At 37.6% G+C, this 20,313-nt stretch overlaps 1 long non-coding RNA gene across 1 annotated transcript in view; it reads left to right on the top strand.

Annotated features, from left to right (window-relative positions):
• Positions 1–20,313, top strand: part of LOC147914623 (uncharacterized) — a 110,295-nt gene that overhangs the window by 69,347 nt on the left and 20,635 nt on the right. The window contains exon 2 of the long non-coding RNA XR_015555057.1: positions 9,003–9,360. This is a non-coding gene — a long non-coding RNA (uncharacterized LOC147914623). The remainder of the gene's footprint in view (positions 1–9,002; positions 9,361–20,313) is intronic.

Below are 20,313 nucleotides of genomic sequence, written 5' to 3'. Positions count from 1 at the left end.
TGAGTATATAATGGATTCCCTATATATTGGGTTCCACGATTTTTGAATTTTCAAATTCAAGTGTCTTATCTTCAAATAGCCAAATTCCTGACCTCTCAAATTCCACTGAAGTATTTTATTTGATTTCTTAGCATAATGGCCCTTTATGTTGGGAAGACTTTCATGGAGTGGAAGATTTGGTAAATCATTTTTAAGATCTAGTGTAGTATTTTAATGATATACAAGTATCAGGCTAGGAAATGTAACTTTTTCTGACATGACACCAGTTTATCTACCTTCAATTTTTTTCCATTAACATTTCAGTTGTAGGGGTTGAATAGTAAGGTCCCCAGGCCATGATATCGTCTTTAGGTACATCAGAAGGTTAGGATTTAACGTTTCATGGCTTGGTCTTATTTGAAAGTAGATAACAACCTCTACAAATTTGAAGGCTTCAGCCTTTAGAATATGAACTTTTCTACCTAATTGACCTTCACCTGTAATAATGCAAGACTTCCAGTATCCATTCCAAGCTTCCCTTCTTGATATAAATCAGTTCAGTATATTTAAGACATACTTTAGGTTTCAGATTTTTAAAACATCATCTTAAGTAATTCTTCTCTCAATTATCACAGGGCTGTGCCAATTCTAAGTTTGTTTCAAAGTAGGAAGAGGAAAGGTTCCTTCCACTCAATGTTATACACAGATGGATGTCCCATAGCAGAGTTGCTTGGGCACAAAGTACGAGGGTTTACTGAGATGGTTTATACACAATATGTCACACATGTCACACAGTAACTCTTTCATTCTCAGGTTGTGTAACGTATCCAGAGTGCCTGAGGCAAGAAAGCTTTAAATAACAGCCACCAAGCTCTACACTGCTGACTTCCATGCTTTATTACTGAATCCCCCTTATTAGATCTGCTTTGGTCTTATTTTAATATTAACTTTTTTCCCAGAGGCACAGATTCCCTCGTGGTAGATTCTGTCATTACTTCTCCTACATCTTTTTTCCCATTAACTTTAGGCCAGAGCCACAGTCGTGAACAGAGTTAGCTTACTTTTTCTGGGAAAGTCTATACAATTACATATACCAGGAGATTCAAGATCTTAGAGGAGGGAGGAAATAGTATTTGTAAAGTGGATAAATCAGTGTCAAGCACATTGTATGCACTACGTAAGTGCTTGTTATTAAATGATTGCATGCATACATGAATGAACAAATTAATGAGTAAATGAGTTAAACTCCATCCAAGATTAACTTGAGTCTCTAGACCACTCCTGGACTGGCAAGTAACCATAACAATGTGAAATAATTATTTATGTACTTTCTCTTCAAATAAAAATTCTTTTCCTTAGAAAATTGACCTAGTTTAAATTTGGTAGATAATTAAAAGCCCCAGGCTTTCTCCCACCCATAGACCCGGACTGGGTTTTTGACATCTACGGCTCTCCTGGGATAGAATTTAATGCTGGCCCACGTGGTTATACCAGTGTTGCAGTTTCAACATAGAAGCTGGTTATTTCTAGACATAGCCCACTGTCCATAGTTAATTATTCATGAATATGTCTGATTAGCCAACTATGCTATAAATATTTTAGAGGGAGAAACTGAGTGTTATCCGTCTCTTCACTACAAATATACATCATAACGATTTGTACATAGTTAATAAAATGCTTTTCTAATTATACAGATAAAACAAGGAATGATAGTTCTTTATATTTAAAATTTTTATCTTCTGTGAAAAACCTAACATTAATAGAATATTTGGACTTAACCTAGTGACAATGAAATAATCATTTTATATATAATAAAATTGTCTCCTGAAGTTCTATTTTCTACTTATGTATTTAAATCCTCAATTATGAGACTTGATAATGAGAAAATACTCAAATCCTTAAAGAAATTTACGTAAACAAGTTCCACAAAATACAAATTACTTTCAAGAATCTTTAATTATCTATAAATTAAAGCTTTTATGTATAATTAAAACTTTTAAAAGATACATGATAGGAATTACAAGTTAAATAAAAGAAAAACCTGAACACAGTTTAAAATTCGGTGGTAAAAGTGCTTCTGTGTAAAGGTGCTAATCTTCTTGCATGCATGTCTAAATAAACAGAAGGTGTTTCCCAAGTTTTTATGATGGATTTTACTTCAGTTTCTGTTTGAAAAAAATGGAAATATCCTAAGCTTTCGGGAAGCGAAAAAAGAGTTTAAACTCATAAAAAAAAGTCTTTGTGGCCCTGCTTAATGTTCATGTCATCAGTTAAATTAGATGTGACAAGACCAGTAAGTCTGGAGATTTTCACCACTAGTGTGATTGCCTTGAAGTATTTTGTCTCCTCAGAATCTCTTTGGCTCCATTTCCCAAGGAAGTTGACTCCATGTTAATCCTGTTGACTCTTTCACAGCGGTTTTAAATAGTCTGCGTCCAGCCCTAGGGAAGAGAATGCTTCCCTGAAGACGGCTAGCCCATTTAGTCACCCAGTCATCATCCTTCTCCTAGGAAAGAATGCTAATTACAACAAGAGATTGCTTATATCTTAACACAGCGGTGAGAGTTGAAAGAGTCAATTACTTATTTAGGGATTGTGTATGAGGTTAAAGAGTATGCCCTCTCAAAGGTCTTTAAACTGAGAATTGCCACATTCAAAGAAGAAATGGCTTAAACTGGTGATGAAGCAAGGCAACATATTTTCATCACCCATAACACAATCATGCTTTATAAGCAAGCTGGTGTTTGGTTGACTTAGAGGGATCTGGAATCTTTATCACAATACATAAGGCACTCAGAATTTAATAGGTTGACCTTGAAAACAATTCTTTATTTAATTATTTTATCACTTGATAAGTACCATTTAAATAACCTGCTGTTGAATTACATACAGTTCAAGATTTTAAACTTTACCTTGCTTTTGCTTCAATGATGAAAATATTGGTATTTGCTTTTATGCACTCTTCACCGTTTATGTAACTTTTTTAAGGTGGATGTTTTATTTAAATAATAAAACCTATTTAAATCCTCCAAAGCAAGAGTCTTGAAGGAAATAAACATTTTAAATGAATAACTTTAGAATAAATTACTATAAGAAAACATGTTTTATTAATAACCCAGATCCGGACTTTAGATAATGAGTGACAATAGACTACAATATAGTAGGAAAGAACTGCATTTGAAGGGTAGAAAATGTTCCTTGAGAGATATTTAGCTAGCAGAAAAACTATACACTTTAAAGCAGTACTCTTTATTATGTAGGATTTAAATAAACAATTTTTATATTATTACCATGATTATGACTCAATTATCTGATTTCTCTAATTGTGCTTCCGGTATGAATGTGAAATAATAATTGTGTAAGATAAAATTATTACTACATAAAACACTAACCTATATTTATAAAGCTATCATCGATTTTACAGATCATTGATAGAGCTTCTGGTTTCTAACAAATTTCTACTCAGGATGATTATGTTTCTCATCTTTAATTGTTATCCTTTCTAATCTAATAAAATGAAACTGAAAAAATTCTCATGGGATGTATTCATAGAAAGCCTTTTGGTAAATAGTAATAATAGCAACTTAGACTAAACTATTTTTAGGGAAAGGTAAAAGCTGATATTCCTTCCCAGGAGCTGGTTTTAAGCAAGGGAGCAATTTGAGATACTGTTGGTACATTCCAGAACTCCCCTTGGTCTTAATTAGAACAATTGAAAGAAACTGTTAATTTTGATCAGCTGGCGAAAAGCCCCGCTGTTACAGTCAGTCATTTCTACGGAGTTCATCTTTCAAGTTCATAAGCAAAAGGGCTAGATTAAAGGATTTTTTCCTCCCGGTAAATCATTAGCACAAATGCATCATTTCAAAATTAATACTTTAAGATTGAGCTGTATTTTAAAGTTATAGAGTTGCTAGTTTAAAATGTGACACACAATGTATGAGTAATTCATTTCACAGTGGGTTGCATATTTTTAGTTTCCATATTTAGAGTTAAATAGAATATTTTAATTTGTGGAAAATCCATCTTTTGGGAACCTATGCTGATATTCATGCTATATCTAACACGATAATCAAAACTAGTTTGGGAGAAAAAAGTAATGTAGGGAGGCCACACAATAGATAAGAAGGAGTTACAGTGAAGAGGAAAAATAAAGTAGGAATGTGGTGGGTGAGGTGCCTTCAATAACTTTTAGGTTCGAAACACAAAACCAAACCATGGCACAGTAAGACGAGAAAGCAAGGTAAGATCTTGCGCACAGTTACCCGCAGCAAAAAAATGGCAACACGAGATTTCTCATCGACTGCCACAGCAAGCAAAGAGGGTGTGAATATGCTTACCTGAGAGATCTGGCATTGACAATGGACAGATTCAGTTGCTGGTATTGCTGTTGATTTGCATTTCCTTGCTATATGGATGTTGATTACTTTTGCTACCTCAGTGATCTCCGGGTGTGTGCACCTGATGGTACATGCCAGGTACTCTGTTGGGATTGAGAAGGACAACATTGGAGCTTCTGGGTATATTTGTTTTTCTTTCTCTCTTGTTTTTTTTTTTTCTGTATGATTTATAATGTGCATATTGTATTAATACAGTAGTCCTTGTGTATCTACACACATTAAAGGGATGAATATCATGGTGCACAATTAAAAAGATTTGGAGACTACTGACCTATATAATGATCATGTTTCGATTACCATCAAGGTCCTTTCAAACCTAACTTTGTATGAGTCTAAGTATATGGCTGTATGACTGTATATATTTATATTCAGATTATTTATCTCATCCATCCATCACATGGAGGGAAGGTTTTCTATTATCTACTCTACAACCTAAATTAAATACATGTATCTACTCACACACTTCCACTATCTTGCTGGCAATTTGGGTGTATATCTCATCTCCCTTTGAACACTTGATTCTTGTTTAATCTCTGCTAAGAAGGAATGTTTCCTAAGGAGTTACAGGCATAGCTTCATTTGCACACATAGTTCAGAAACTGTAGGCTGTTAGGACAGTTGTTAAACACCCATTTGTGTCTCCATAAGCATCCATAAATGGTAGTAAGTAAGGAAGAGCCAACATAAAAAACAGCAGCAGCTGGATGAATCCACCAAGAATAGAGGCTGAGAGGAACCAGAGGCTAGATACCAGAAGAAAGGGTATAAAATTACTCAGCCCTAATTGGCAGGGAGCTCACCACCTGGTTCTCTCAAGAATGGTATTGGTGGAAGCCAACCTCAAATGTTATCTCAATCTTTATACATACTTTAGTTTTTCAGTCAGGGTAATACAGGTAAAAATAGACTATCTCCTCCCTTTTCCCCAGATGGAGACTTATGAGAACATAGGCTTTTGTGTAATAAATGAGTGAGAACTTTCTGGAATGGTAAGTTCACAGCTTCTCCATGTGCATTTAGGAGAGTAGCCACTAAGGTATATGTGGCCCTTTTTGTTTTCTAGTGGATAGAAGAGGGTGGTTCTCTTTTTTTTAAAGATTTTATTTATTTATTTTTCCCCCTCAAAGCCCCAGTAGATAGTTCTATGTCATAGCTGCACATCCTTCCAGTTGCTGTATGTGGAACGCGGCCCCAGCATGGCCGGAGAAGCGGTGCACGCCCGGGATCCGAACCCGGGCTGCCAGCAGCGGAGCGTGTGCACTTAACCGCTAAGCCACGGGGCCGGCCCAAGAGGGTGGTTCTTAAACCAAGCAACGCGGATCACCTGGGCAGATTGTTTAGTAATACTGGAACCTAGGCCAGATCCCCAGACTCTGAGATCTCTGCTGTAGCCCAGGAGTCAGCCCTTTGAAAAAGCAACCCAGGGGATTCTGATGCAGTTATTCAAAAAGCACTACAAAAATACTTTTCTTTAATCCCTTATTCAAAGCTGTAAGCATGAGAAGTATTTTCAACATCTGAAGGTTTTGAATTTTGGAAAGGTAATGTGGTGCACATACCATATATTACATAATATCCTCAGCAGGTTCTGGAGTAGCATGCCAGTATCAGTCAGGGTCCACTCAAGAAAAGAGAAATTCCACTAGATATTTCAATAGAGGAAGTTTAACATAAGAGATTGGTTTCACAGGTGTTAGAGAGATGAAAAAACAAAAAAGAAAACTCTGTGGGGTTCAGAGAAAATAACAGCAAGAAGAGATCATGGGAATTTAGAAGGTTAGAAAAGGGCATTGTCCAACTGGAGCTATGAGGCTGATTCTGGAGGTGCCAAAAGAAGCTGGAGGCTGGAACCAACTGTGGAAGTGATTCTGTTGGGAACAGCAAACTAGCAGTAAGAAGCAAGCCTCCTCTCCCCTGTTCCTGCCTCCCTTTAGTGCCATGTACTGGTAAACCAGAATGGGAAACCAGTTGGCAAAGGAGAAATGTAGTTCGGAGGGTCTCAGCCCCAGCTTTTCGGAGTCAACTATGGAAGGGTGGATTGGAGTATGAGACAATAGCTTAATAACAGGTTAGTATGTCTATAACAAAAATAATTAATATTCACCCCAAGTAGGAACGACAAACAAATGGCTGTTCAGTTGAAGTTTTGCAGCCAAATGAGTTGGCTGCAAATTTTAAAAAAGAAATAGAGCTTTTTGGATTTTGAAGTTATGGATAAGGCAATGTGGACTTGTACTACTCTGTGTTAGAGGGAAACACCCTCTCTGCTTTCTCAGTCTTCTTGAAAGATTTTCCCTAAGCACACATTTTACTTCTTTACTGACTGAACTTAGAGAGGTAGAGTGACTTTGAGAATAACTAGGCACACTCAGATCATATCTGTCCTTTTCCTCCTCTCGAGTACAAGCTTGATCATAGGAAGAATGAGTTCCCTTCTGCTCCTTTATGTGATAAATCAGGGCTGTGTACACCCCATCTGCGTGGAAGGGCTTGTCCTAGTTCAACTTTGCCTATAACTGGACTTTAGTAGTGCAAGCCCCTGTGGCAAAGAGATCTAAAGCCACATCCATCAATTTGGCCCCTAACAGTCATAAAGGTGATATTTTTGTTAGTGTCAAGTTGATTCTGACTCCTAGCGACCCTGTGTACAGCAAAGTGGAACCCTGCCTGGTTTTCTGGCACCATCCTCTCATCTTCTGGCACTATATCAGATAGACAATGCTTGGCTGCTATTCATAGGGTTTTCATGGCCAATTTTTCTCAGAAGTGGGTGGTCAGGTCCTTCTTCCTAGTCTGTCTAGTCTGGAAGCTCTGCTGAAACCTGTCCACCATGGGTGACCCTGCTGGTATTGGAAATACCAATGGCATAGCTTTCAGCATCACAGCAACACGCAGCTGCCACAATATGACAACCAACAGACAGGTGATGTGGTTCCCTGACCAGAAAATGAACCCGGGTTGCCACTGAATCTTAACTGCTAGACCAGCAGGGCTGGCTGATATTTTTGCCTCCTTCTTGACTCAGTAGGGAAGGTAGAAAAGAGTGGTACAAATATTTGGGGGTCTCTAAGAGAACTTATTGTTCAACATAGTAATGTAAATTACAAAGTTCATTGATGGAGAAGGCACTCTGCAAATATTTTCTATCTCTAATGTCATTAGTCTATACTGTCCTTGAAAATTTTTGATCCTCGGGAGATGTGTGTAATGATGCTCTGTCCTTCAAGTAAAATAGTTAAAGCATCCACTGTGTTGAAATCCACACTGGTGAGGAAATCTAATCTGATTGGCCTTTACTCACTCTGGATTTGCTTTCAAAACTTGGAACCTCAAAGCCTCTTCCCATCCTCTTTTATATTCAGCTTGTGGTGGTGTGACCAGCACTTATTGTGTTGCTGAAATTCTGAGATAATTTCTAGAATCAATGATTCACACTTGGAAAATGTACAACTGGGATAAAAAGAGATGGATCCAGGATGAGGTCCTAACCTGTGCGTAGAGTGAAGTTTTATGCAAGAAAATTTTGAAGAAGTTGGGTGGCAGTGCCAAATCTGAAAGCCAGGAAAGGTGTTTAGGAACTGGAGGCCCCTAGAAGATGTAACACCTTTGGGAAAAGAAGCTTAACCTCTCAGTTGGTGGTCCTTTGGGCCCTGAAGGGAAATCTATTTCTATTAGCCTTGAACATTTGGCCAACTTGAATCATTCACCACCTTTGCTAAATAGCCCTAACCCCTGAGTTTAAAAATTGTGTACTATATTTATTTGTCCAGACAAGGTAGTCATCTTGGATCAACTGAGGAGATGACTGGTAATGGAGAAGTGTGGCTTTTCTTATATATATTCTTTTGCTGATGTCTGTGGAGAGGAAGTGGCATCCTTTTGGAGTTTTGATCTTGGGCTTTTAGGTGATGACCAGCAGTACAATGAATATTAATACATAATGGTACTATGTGTTGGAGAGGATGTGGAGAGAAGGGAACTCTCATACACTGCTGGTGGGAGTGCAAACTGGTGCAGCCACTATGGAAAACAGTACGGAGATTCCTCAAAAAATCAAGGATAGAACTACCATATGATCCAGCTATTCCACTGCTGGGTATTTATCCAAAGAACTTGAAAACACCAATTTGTAAAGGTACATGCACCCCTGTGTTCATTGCAGCGTTATTCAGCGTTATTTTATGGCTGAGTAGTATTCCATTGTGTGTATATATATATACACACACACCACATCTTCTTTACCCATCATCCATTGATGGGTACTTGTGTTGCTTCCGTGTCTTGGCTATTGTGAATAACGCTGTGATGAACATAGGGATGCATAAATCTTTTTGAATTGTTGATTTCATGTTCTTTTGATGAATACCCAGTAGTGGAACAGCTGGATCATATAGTATTTCTATTTTTAGGTTTTTGAGAAATCTACATATTGTTTTCGATAGTGACTGCACCAGTTTGCATTCCCATCAGCAGTCTGCACAAGTACTTTTTTTTTATGGTGAGGAAAATTGGCCCTGAGCTAACACCTGTTGCCAGTCTTCCTCTTTTTGCTTGAGGAAGAGTGGCCCTGAGCTAACATCTGTGCCCATCTTCCTCTGTTTTGTATGTGGGACACCTCCACAGCATGGCTTGACAAGTGGTGTATGTCCACACCCGGGATCCGAACCAGTGAACCCTGGCATCTGAAGCGGAGCATGCTGAACTTAACCACTACACCACTGGGCCAGCTCCCAACAAGTACTACTAAGGAAAACAGATATCGGGCTTCTAGAGGATTTGCCCAGGCTGTTGAAGATTTAAGGAACCTGAGCGATTGTTTACTTGCTAGAAAGACATTCTCCAATTCAAATAGATCCAACTGAAGCCATACACATGGAGACAAAAATGCAAGGAAAGAGGAGTGCAGAGAAGAGGAATGCAAAGAGACCAGGGGCTCAGAGTTGGGAAGAAAGGAAAGGTTTCCATAGAAGCCATATCCAAGGTAAGTGAGATTCTCTGGGCATACCATTGCTCTTCTAGAGTTGATCATCTTCACGTTTATTATGAAGTAATTGCTCTATTATATCTCTTCTCTATCATCTTGTTACAACCTCCAACAGGAAACTCAGCCTCAGGACCATGGCTAGAGAGAGGCAGAAATATACTGCTCATAATTAGAGTATCAAAGACAATGTTTATTTTCATGTTTGAAATAAAAATCAGAAAAGATATATATTTTTAGATTTAATGCAATCTTCCAGGTTCTTTAAAAGCTCCTTAAGCCATTTAGAAGTCAAAATATTTTTTATGTTATTAAAACAAATAAGAATTTCTCACTTGATCGTAAACTTATATGTGCTCCTATTTTTTATGTAAGTAGCATTGTCAGTGTTCTTGGTTCTTCAGAAAGAGAGAAAAAAGGATAAACGAATAAAGACCTTGACTCCGGAGAGTTAAAATATAAACTATAGACCAAAGATAAAAGCAGCAGTGTTGTCAGTCACTTGATTTTAGTTTCCTGGGATGGCATTCTTTCTCTGTTAGTGTATAAATCCAACAGTCATATTTGAGTTATAAAGATGAAAATAATATCGCACAAGTTAAAAGCCTTTGTCCCTGTCAAATCCAATGATCCTTTGACATCATTGCCTACTATGGCTACCTACACAGAGGTTGAGATGGGTGCTCACCTGTAGGGGGAGGAGATGTTCAACAGCTCTCTGTTCTCAGCGCTTATGAAAGTCTTCACTTTTGAGTATCGGCTACAGCAATAAGAGGAACCGTGCTCTGGTTAGCCTCTCTGCCTCAAGGTCTCTTTATACACCCTCTCTGTTGTTCTCCTTCACTCCTGCCAAACAAAACCATACAGTTGTTTTACTTCTTGCCGTAATTCCCTGTTAAAGTTAACTAATACGTATTTGTTTTATTTTAAATATGCAAGAAAAGAGGAAGACACGTTTTCATCACAGGAAATGTTTTTCTTTGATAGATTAGACTATTAACTTCGCTCTAAACTGTGAGCTGATTCTGTGTACTGACATCAATCTTTTAATTACATACTTTGATTTTAGGTAACTGGATACCAGGAAAGAATTGAACAAAAAATATTAGAAAATTATGCAAGTCCTTGCATATTTCTCTTGGTCAACTTATTTCATAGTACTTGCACTCTATACATTGCCAGGTTATAGAACGTGATGTTCTTCTATTGCTTTCTTGCACCAACATGCCTTTGTTCATGAGACTGTCTGTCTAGAAAGTCCTTTCTTTGAATCTTCACATGGCTAATATTTCTATTGTGATTTAGCTCCAAAAGTTTTTCTGTCTCTGACTCTTGAGTTTTAGCATCCTTATGTTTTACTGTGATAGCCCGTGCTTCTTTGTGTTATAGCACTGACTTCTGGTTTCTGCTCTAACATGTAAAGAGATTGGAATTCATCACTCCTGTCCTTCAAACAAGAAAAAACTGGACAAACTGAAAATCAATGGTTTTTCTCTGGTCCTTCAAAAGAACTGAGGTTACAAGGCATTCTGCCACCCCAAAATCTGGCGAGGCAGACTCATACCGAGGGACAGAGTTGAGATCCGCCTATCTGGAGCTTAAGTTGCTGGAGCCATACACTGGCAGGAACAGTTAAATGGTCATTTGGACAAATTGTTAGAGTCTGAGTGTCAACAATCATGAGAGTAAAGAAACTCCTGGGGTCACAGCCTTAGAGGAGCCACCCCTTTTTCATAGGCTTTACATCCAGCAACTACCCGCCACCTAAGTTCTCATGGTGAAGATCCGAGAAAGATCCCCTTATGATTCTGGCAGGAGGGGGCAAAGAGTAATCACTGTGAAATATTGCCAGAACCTTTTCCATGTAAAAGGCCTATACTCTAGAAGAAATGACTTTGCCGAAGTTTTATGCTAGCTGGAGGAAGGGCATTCCTCCTCCCATTAGAGCCACTTGTAGCCTTGCTGTTTCACCTAAGAGGGGGGAAAACAAAAACCAAACAAACAATAATAAAAAAATATCAAAATGGATCAAGGATTCAAGGAAATAGATTGGGGGCATTGCAGTCAGGAAAGGGAGTAGGGGGCAGGGAAAAATTTATACCACTGAAGGAAACATTTGTGAGTGTCATAGCCCCAAGACACAGGCTCACTAACAGTGGTGAGATTCAATTGGAAGAGTATGGAACTCTCTCTGTCCTCCACACATTGCTACAACACCAACAATCCTCAAGGATAACCGTGTACTACAGCTGATATAGATACTTTCAGAGGAGGACTACATAGGGAAGCCCAAAGTCAAGAGAGGAGACAAAAATAAGGGCATTAAAGGACTTTGAAGCCTCTGGCATCTATCGCTAGAGCAAACAACAAACATAGCCTGACTCCTAGCCAGATTACCACACATCCTCACACTACCCACATCCTTACTTCGGTTCTTATTATACAATACACATGTCCAACTTTCAACCAAAAATTACAACACATGCCAAAGGCAAGTAAAAACAGTTTGAAGAGATAAAGCAATAATCAGAAACAGATTCAGACATAAATGTTGGAATAATGAGACAGGGAATTTAAATTAACTGTGACTAACATGTTAAGGGCGCAAATTAGAAAACAAGCAAGTAAGATGGTTCAAGTAAGCAGAGACATGGGAACTTTAAGAAAGAAATAAAAGGAAATGCCAGAAATCAAAACACTGTAACAGAAATGGTGAATGCCTTTGACGGACTCGACAGTATACTTAACGCAAGTGAGGAAAGAACTTATAAGCTTGAAAATGAGTCAATAGAGACTTCCCCAACTGAAAAAAACAAAAGAAAAAAGAATTTTAAAAAAAGTAAAAAGAAAACAAAACTGTACGATGATTTCAAAAGGTGTAACATACACATTGCCAGCCTACCTGCTCTGGAAAAAATGTTAAGTTTTTCAGGCAGAAGAAAAACGATATAGGTCAGAAGCTTGGATCTACATAAGGAAAAGAAGAGCACTAAAGAACAAATAAATGAAAGCAAAATAAAATCTTTTATTTTTTATATTATTAACTGATCTAAAAGATAACTGTTGAAGGTAATAATAACAATAGTTTTTAGGTAATTATAGTATGTGGACAAGGGAAATGAATGACAGCAATTTCACAAGGAATGGGAGAAAGAGATTGAAAATACTGTGTTATAGGTATCTGCATGAAGTGATATAGTGTTATTTGAAGGTAGAATTAGATTAGTTTAAAATATATATTGTAAACTCTAGGGCAACTACTAAATTTTTTTAAAAAGAGGCATAATTGACATGTTAATAGAACTGATAAAATTGAATGATATAAAATTCTCAATTAAGACCAGAGAAGGAAGAGAAGGTGAGGGGGAGATAAAGAAGAAATGCAATGAATAGAAAACATTTACAAACGTGGTAGATACTAATCCAACTATATCACTTTAAATGTAAACAGTCTAAGTACACCAATTAAAAGACAGAGATTGTCAGAGCAGATACAAAAACTCAATACTCAACTATGTGCTGTCTGCTGCCAAGCTTGAATTGTGATGAAAGAAAATCTCCACGCAAATGTGACTACTGATTCCTTTTATAACCTAGTAGAAATGTGAGGAGATCGATTGATGAGGAATTGAATGTGTACCTCTTATTTCTTATATTAACTTTCTTATGAAGCTGTTTTGATGTTACTTATCTATTCCAACAACATCAGTGGAGAGTCGTGATTTCCAAAATGTGTGTTTTGGTAAAAACAAAGCAAATCTCTAGTTATTTTCTATTTGTGAGGATTTGGTCATTAAATACTATACTGTTTTTCAAGGTAGTGATGAAAGGACACGAGTTTTCTGAGAAAAATTAAAATATAGCATCATTCTCTTGATTTAAGACTCATAGTTAATTCCTTTAAATGTCCTCAAGTGCGTGCTTCGTCTGGCATTCCTAGAGTTTAACAGCTCCTAGAAATGTGCCCGTCCTACCTAGTACACTTTGCTTAGAGGTTATAAGGTTAGAAATGATGACTCAGATCTTAGAACTTCTTTAATTTAAAGTTCTGTTTGTACTGAGACAATCACACATAAGTTTGGTTGGCTGAATTACAGAGTGAACCTAGAGAAAGCTATGCAGTCTAGGTTGGGTATATTAGACGATGTCTGCTACTGACCACCCAGTCCCTCCTCACCCCAAGTCCTTACAGAATGATAGCTGCTTTTTTTGCTAATCAGTTTTACATTCAATTCTCAATAACTTTATAATATAATCCTATAATGACAATTATATCATTTGTAGAGAGTACCTTGAATTGCTTTGCTTATTTTTCTTTCACTGGCACCAACACAGTTTCTCTAACACCTGCTTCTAGACTGGGTTATTTCCTATAATGTAAGAAAATCACTAAAAATGTTTCCCTGCAGGGCCGGCCTGGTGGCGCAAGCGGTTGGGTGCGCGCGCTCCGCTGCGGCGGCCCAGGGTTCGCTGGTTCAGATCCCGGGCGCACACCGACGCACTGCTTTGGCGAGCCATGCTGTGGCGGCGACCCATATAAAGTGGAGGAGAATGGGCACGGATGTTAGCCCAGGGCCGTCCTCCTCGGCAAAAAAAGAGGAGGATTGGCGGATGTTAGCACAGGGCTGATCTCCTCACAAAAAAAAAAAAAAATGTTTCCCTGATAACGGAGAAGGTTCACAGCATTTAACAAATAATAACTGAAAGGTAGGTAATATTAAATAAATTTTGTGACAGGCTTTGAGAGTGTTTATTGGAAAACAATAATTATTTTCCTTATTTTAATTGTATTAGACAATCTACTCCTTCATCTTAGGAGTTCCTATTGAGATACATTTATCTTTGGAGACCTGCTGTGAAAGAAAAGATTTTTGAAGTAGATAGATTACTCTCCAGTGATAAAAGCAACACGATGACCATTTAGATTTTCTCTATCATTGATTTTTAAGCAACAGAGCCTTATAGAAAAGAAGAGTATTGTAACTAAGTTAGCTGGTTGAATTTCCATGGGAATTTCAACTGCTCTCAAAAGAAATCATTTTATTTTAACCAGTGTATGTAAAAACTTACTTTTATTGGCTACCATCATTTGTACTCACAAGACAATATTAACAATGACCCGAATCCACAACAAGACAACATAGTTCCTTAAATATCATCTCTTGAGCCAGACTAAAAACCTCTCATCTTCTATGAATGGCAGTGCTAACTTGAATTTAATTTCTTTCTCAAGCAGAATAATTTTATATAAACCCAGCTCAGTAGGTCACTGGAAATTGATGTTCTGCCCTGCAATTAAGTAACAAAGAAAAAATTCCTAATCAGCATTAGAGTGCAGGCCTATACAAGGTAAATAATATGAACCTCAACTCACTAACAGGTAACATACTATCAAAGGCGAATTCATTTGGGACAGACAGGAAACTGAGAAAGCTATAAAATATAGATTTATCTATGTTTATATTATAATTTCTGTACAGCAAAGAATAGTGAAAGAAAAAGATATCACACACATAATGAAATTTAGGAAAGAGACTGACATACACCTCTAAGAGTTACTTACCCTCAAATCAGAGAACTTCATACATTTATCATTTAAGAGGAGGATGAGTGTAATATAACAAAAATTGTGGAAAAAAATCTTATATCAATTTTTTCTCAAACTGATTTTAAAATAGAACATACCGTATTTGCATAGGAAAACTTATTTAGTTTCCTTTTCTCCACTAATTATTTGCCAAAGCTAATTTCTACTTCTAAAATAAAGTGGAGAAATTCAGTGACGACCTGCATAATATTTATGCAACATAAGCTTTTCACAGGGTTTGCATAAGATTGTTTTGTAATGTAAGTGGGTGGAGAAGCAGGGGGCAGTGAGGGAAAGACTGGAATCTTATATGTGGTCTAAAAAGCACCCCCATTTCCCACTTTTTCCCATCGTAAATGAAGACACGATGAACAGCTAAAATTACTAACTGGTTTACTGATCACTTGTATTTGTTCGATTGATTTGCAATTAATTCTGGTTTGCGGTGCACTGAAGAAGAAGGTTGGCGCCAACCTTTGAGGGAGCTGATACTTAATATCCTACTGGAGACCGCAGGGCAGGGTGTCAACATTCGCTCTGGAGACAGCTCCTAGAGCCTTTTATGAAGAATTGCTCTGCTCCGTCTTTCTAGGGAGGCTGAACTCATATTATTTGTTTCAAGTAACAATAAAATGTAAGCTTTTTAATTTGATGTTTAATCTTGCATAATTAGGAACAAAGACACCCCATAGAAAAAAAATTGGGGAGTGCAAATTCTTTTGCTCGTTTTCTTTCCTCCTGTCTGTACCACAAACTCCACATATAGTCATATAGTCACAAACACGCACATGTGCCGCACACACACACACAATCCATACTGGCTAAAGAGAATCTGATGAACTTATTTCCACTAAAGAGAAAAGGATTAATGAAAACTTAAGTATTAATCTGCCTAAGTTAATTTTATTATTTTTTTAAATTTTATTTATTTATTTATTTATTTTTCCCCCAAAACCCCACTAGATAGTTGTATGTCACAGTTGCACAGCCTTCTAGTTGCTGTATGTGGGACGCGGCCTCAGAATGGCCGGAGAAGCGGTGTGTCGGTGCGCGCCCAGGATCCGAACCCCTGGGCCGCCAGCCGCAGAGCGCACGCACTTAACCACTAAGCCATGGGGCCGGCCCCTGCCTAGGTTAATTTTAAATGTAATTTCTATTTTAAATTTAGAGTCAGAGGCTGAAGAAATAAAGCTCTAATATTGAAATTACCATTATTAGACAATCAATGAGTTAAAAGTGTGGAAGGCAAAAGACCTTATTGGTCTTCACGACCTTGTGCATTTGCTGCTAATATTAGTCCCCCACCACCACCCTTCCCACCAAGAAAATTATCAGTGTCACACCTTCTGTTCTTAAGTGATTTCTTCTGTCCATGTCCAACCTTTTATAAGTATTTTCATAGTGTCATTTATTTACTGTATTTTCTAATCAGGAATATATTGATGTCAATATTATAAAATTATATCACCTTGTTTCATACGAATTGAAATCATAAGTAATACATATTTTTCTGTCTCTAAATTTAAAATCCTCCCATGTAGATATAAGATGTAAAGTTTCACGAAAACATTTTTAACATTATTTGTATATTTTCATAATAGTAAAATGTGCCGCACACTCACCGCTGATTCTCTGAAGCACGTGAGCACATGTTTCTTCCGCTAATAACTGAATGACCACCATATCTGTTAGGGTTGCATTATGGTGCGCTTAACAGAAACCTAAGTGGCTTAACAGGTAAGTGCTTGTTTGTTTTTCTTACCAGACATGGAGCGGTGGCTGATCCTGCTGTTTAAGAACCAGGCTCCTCTCCTCCTACTTTATGTCCTTAGGGCATGACAAATTTTCATGGCTGATAATCACCTATTCCACTTTCCAGGTAGGAGGATGGATGAAGAAAAGAAAACAAGGGGCGACCTGGTGGCGCAAGTGGTTGGGTGTGCGCGCTCCGCTGCGGCGGCCCGGGGTTCGCGGGTTCGGATCCCGGGCACATGGTTCGGATCCCGGACACACACAGATGCACCGCTTGTTAAGCCAGGCTGTGGTGGCGTCCCATATAAAGTAGAGGAAGATGGGCATGGATGTTAGCCCAGGACCAGTCTTCCTCAGCAAAAAAGAGGAGGATTGGCATTGGATGTTAGCTCAGGGCTGGTCTTCCTCACCAAAAAAAAAAAAAAGAAAAAGAAAGAAAAGAAAAAGCAAAAACAGCCTGGACTGGCCCATCCAGTGACTTGAGCTCATTGATTAGGGTTGCATCACATGGACATACATAGTTACGAGAAATTCCAAGAAGTGAATATATTGAGTGGGCACATTGCCATCTTAAAACAGGAATGGAGTTCTTTTGAGAAGGAAAAAAATGAAAATTGATATTAAATTAAATATTCATTAATTGAATTTAATATCCACATTTAAGGCCCTAGGATTCTCTTTTCTTTCTTCTGTTTACCTTACCCTATTTTAAATTACGTATTGAATGTTTATTTTCTATCTTTTCTTAGTAAAATTAGAGTTCCAAGAGAGCAGAGTTACTTCTTATCAGTGTCTTTAATAAAGTTCTGCTCACTAGTCTTTGAACTCTTGATGGTCTGCAGAGTTCCATCCTTGGCTCTCTCTTCTTCTCATCTTTCTCAGTTTGTTACCCATTTGTCTCTTCAGAGCTCTGATCAACTAGAGAACTCCACAGAATGTCCTGAAACTGCAACTGAACACATGCAAAACCGACCTCTTTGCTTCGTCCTCCACTAAGGCATAAACCTCTTGGATTTCTGTCTAATCAGTTCAGAAATCCTGAGTTATCCATGACTGCTCCCTTTCGCACAGCAACCCACCACCTAAACCACTGCCATGTCCTATAATTTCTCTCTTCTTTTGGAATCCTTCTCTTCTTTATTCCTTCATCCTTAATTCACATTCGTGCAATTTCTCTCCTGACTTATTGCAACTGGTTTTAAACTGTCTCCTTGCTCCCAGCTTTTTTCTTACTTCTAATTTACTTCACATACTTCTAAAAATCAAATCATGTTATGCACTGTCAAATTTTCTATCTGCCTTCAAGATCAAACTCCTTAGCTTGACTAATAAGCCCTTCATCATCTGGTCTTTGTTTTGATCTCCAATTTCATGTTTTCTAACTCCAACCTTCCTCTTACAATCAACACTCACCCACCACCACCCCCTCCTCCATGCCCAACACACACACACTCGTCTGGTTGTATTAACCTACTTAGAGTTTCCTGACTCCACCAGGATCTGCTGCCTTTTCATACACTGCTCTTCTGTCCTATTGATTGATGTACCTCCTCCTTCTCTTCTTATCTATCCTATCCCCACTGCACTTCTGCTAGCTCTTAGACACTTATATTTTGAAACTGGGTTTAGATATCCTGTCTCCAGAAAGACTTGTACGTACGTACCTTGATCATGGCCTTTATCACATCATTTCACCTGTTTCCATGACTGACTTCATCATAAACTTTAAGCACTTTGATGTTAAGGAACCAACATTATTTGAATTCAAAATATTTGTGTTGAATTCATGAATGGATAAATTCATTCATTCATTCAACAAATATACATTAAATGACTACTACATTTCAAGAACTGTTCTAAGCCCTAAAAATAACATGAGCAAAGTATCTGCTCTTTTGGAACTTTAATTTTACTAGGAAGAGATAGAAAATAAACGTTAAATAAGTAATTTCAGATAGGATAAGGTAACCCAAAGTTAAACAAAAACCAGAAGAAAAAGATGTCATGAAAGTTAAAGGAAGAGAGCCTTTCAAGAAGGCAGTAGAGGCTGAGTCAATTTCTAGAGAGTCATCCCTTCATTACTAACATGATTCCTTTCTTGTAGGGGACGCTGTCATTGTAAAAACATCTCATTAACATTTGTAACTCAGGGAACGCGAGATCCTAAGAGAATGGCTCTCAGTACTAAATCCTGTGTCTCCCAGAACATCTACAAAGTTCTGGGCACATGATTGGTACTCAAGTGATTTTTTTTTGTTACTCAATATCTTGCCAATTCAAAATTAGAATGAGGGTTGGAGAACAGAATGGCCTCTGATTTAGTGAAAATCAGCATTGTACAATTTATTTTTAAACCATTTCTTATCTTAAAGGACAGCACTCTGTAAACTAAAATGTAACTGACTAATAAATTGTAGCAAGTTAAAGAAAAGAACACACACACTTCACAAAAAGCCTAAATTAATAAGTCAAGTAACCAACTATTAGAATGATATTTGATAATTCTTTCTGTAGTAGATCTTGGATTTTTTTTTTTTTTTTGGTGATAAAGATTTGGCCCTGAGCTAACATCTGTTGCCAATCTTCTCTTTTTTTGCTTGAGGAGGATTGTCCCTGAGCTAACATCTGTGCCAATCTTCCTCCATTGTGTATGTGGGACGCCACCACAGCATGACTTGATGAGCTGTGTGTAGGTCCATGCCCGGGATCTGAACCTGTGAACCCTGGGCCGCCAAAGCAGAGTATGCCAACTTACCCACCACACTACTGGGCTGGCCCCAGATCTTGGATTTTTTTAAAAAAAGCTTTTTGTTTTATTTATTTTTTTCATGGCTTCTGGTATTGAATGTGCTCCCTTTATTTCTATGCAAGAATGTGGTCATTTAGAGAAGGGGTCTGTTTGTTTTTTTCTCTCAGCATTATTGACATATAATTGAAATATAACATTGTATAAATTTAAGGTGTATGACATGTTAATCTGATACACTTACATACTGAAAATGATTACTACCATAGCATTAGCTAACAGCTCATCATGTCACATAATTACCATTTCTTTTTTGTGATGAGAACATTTCAGACCTATTCTACCTATCCTCTTAGCAACGTTCAAGTATATAATACAGTATTGTCACGTGACAGTTAACAAAGGGGATATGTTCTGAGAAAGGTGTTGTTAGGCAATTTCATTTTTGTGTGAACATCACAGTGTGTACTTACAGAAACCTAGATGGTATAGCCTGCTATATACCTAGGCTATATGGTACTGTCATATATGCAGTCTGTCATTGACCAAAATATCATTGTGCGGCACATGACTGTATTATTAATTATAGTCATCATGCTGTACGTTAGATCACCAGAACTTATTCATCTTATAACTGGAAGTTTGTGCTCTTTGACCAACATCTACCCATTTCCCCCACCCCTCAGCTTCTGGTAACCACCACTCAACTCTTTACCTCTATGTGTTTGCTTTTTTAGATTCCACGTATAAGTTATATCATTTAGTATTTGTCTTTATCTGACTGATTTATTTCACTGAGCGTAATACCTTCAAGGTTCATCCAGGTTGTTGCAAATGGCATGATTTCCTTCTTTCTCATGCCTGAATA

The sequence above is a fragment of the Ceratotherium simum genome, chromosome 18 (genome assembly GCF_057802395.1).
Source record: "Ceratotherium simum simum isolate JZ-2026a chromosome 18, ASM5780239v1, whole genome shotgun sequence".
Classification (NCBI taxonomy): Eukaryota; Metazoa; Chordata; class Mammalia; order Perissodactyla; family Rhinocerotidae; genus Ceratotherium; species Ceratotherium simum.
Note: the sequence above shows the minus strand (reverse complement) of the source record. Positions and strands in the feature narration are given on the sequence as shown.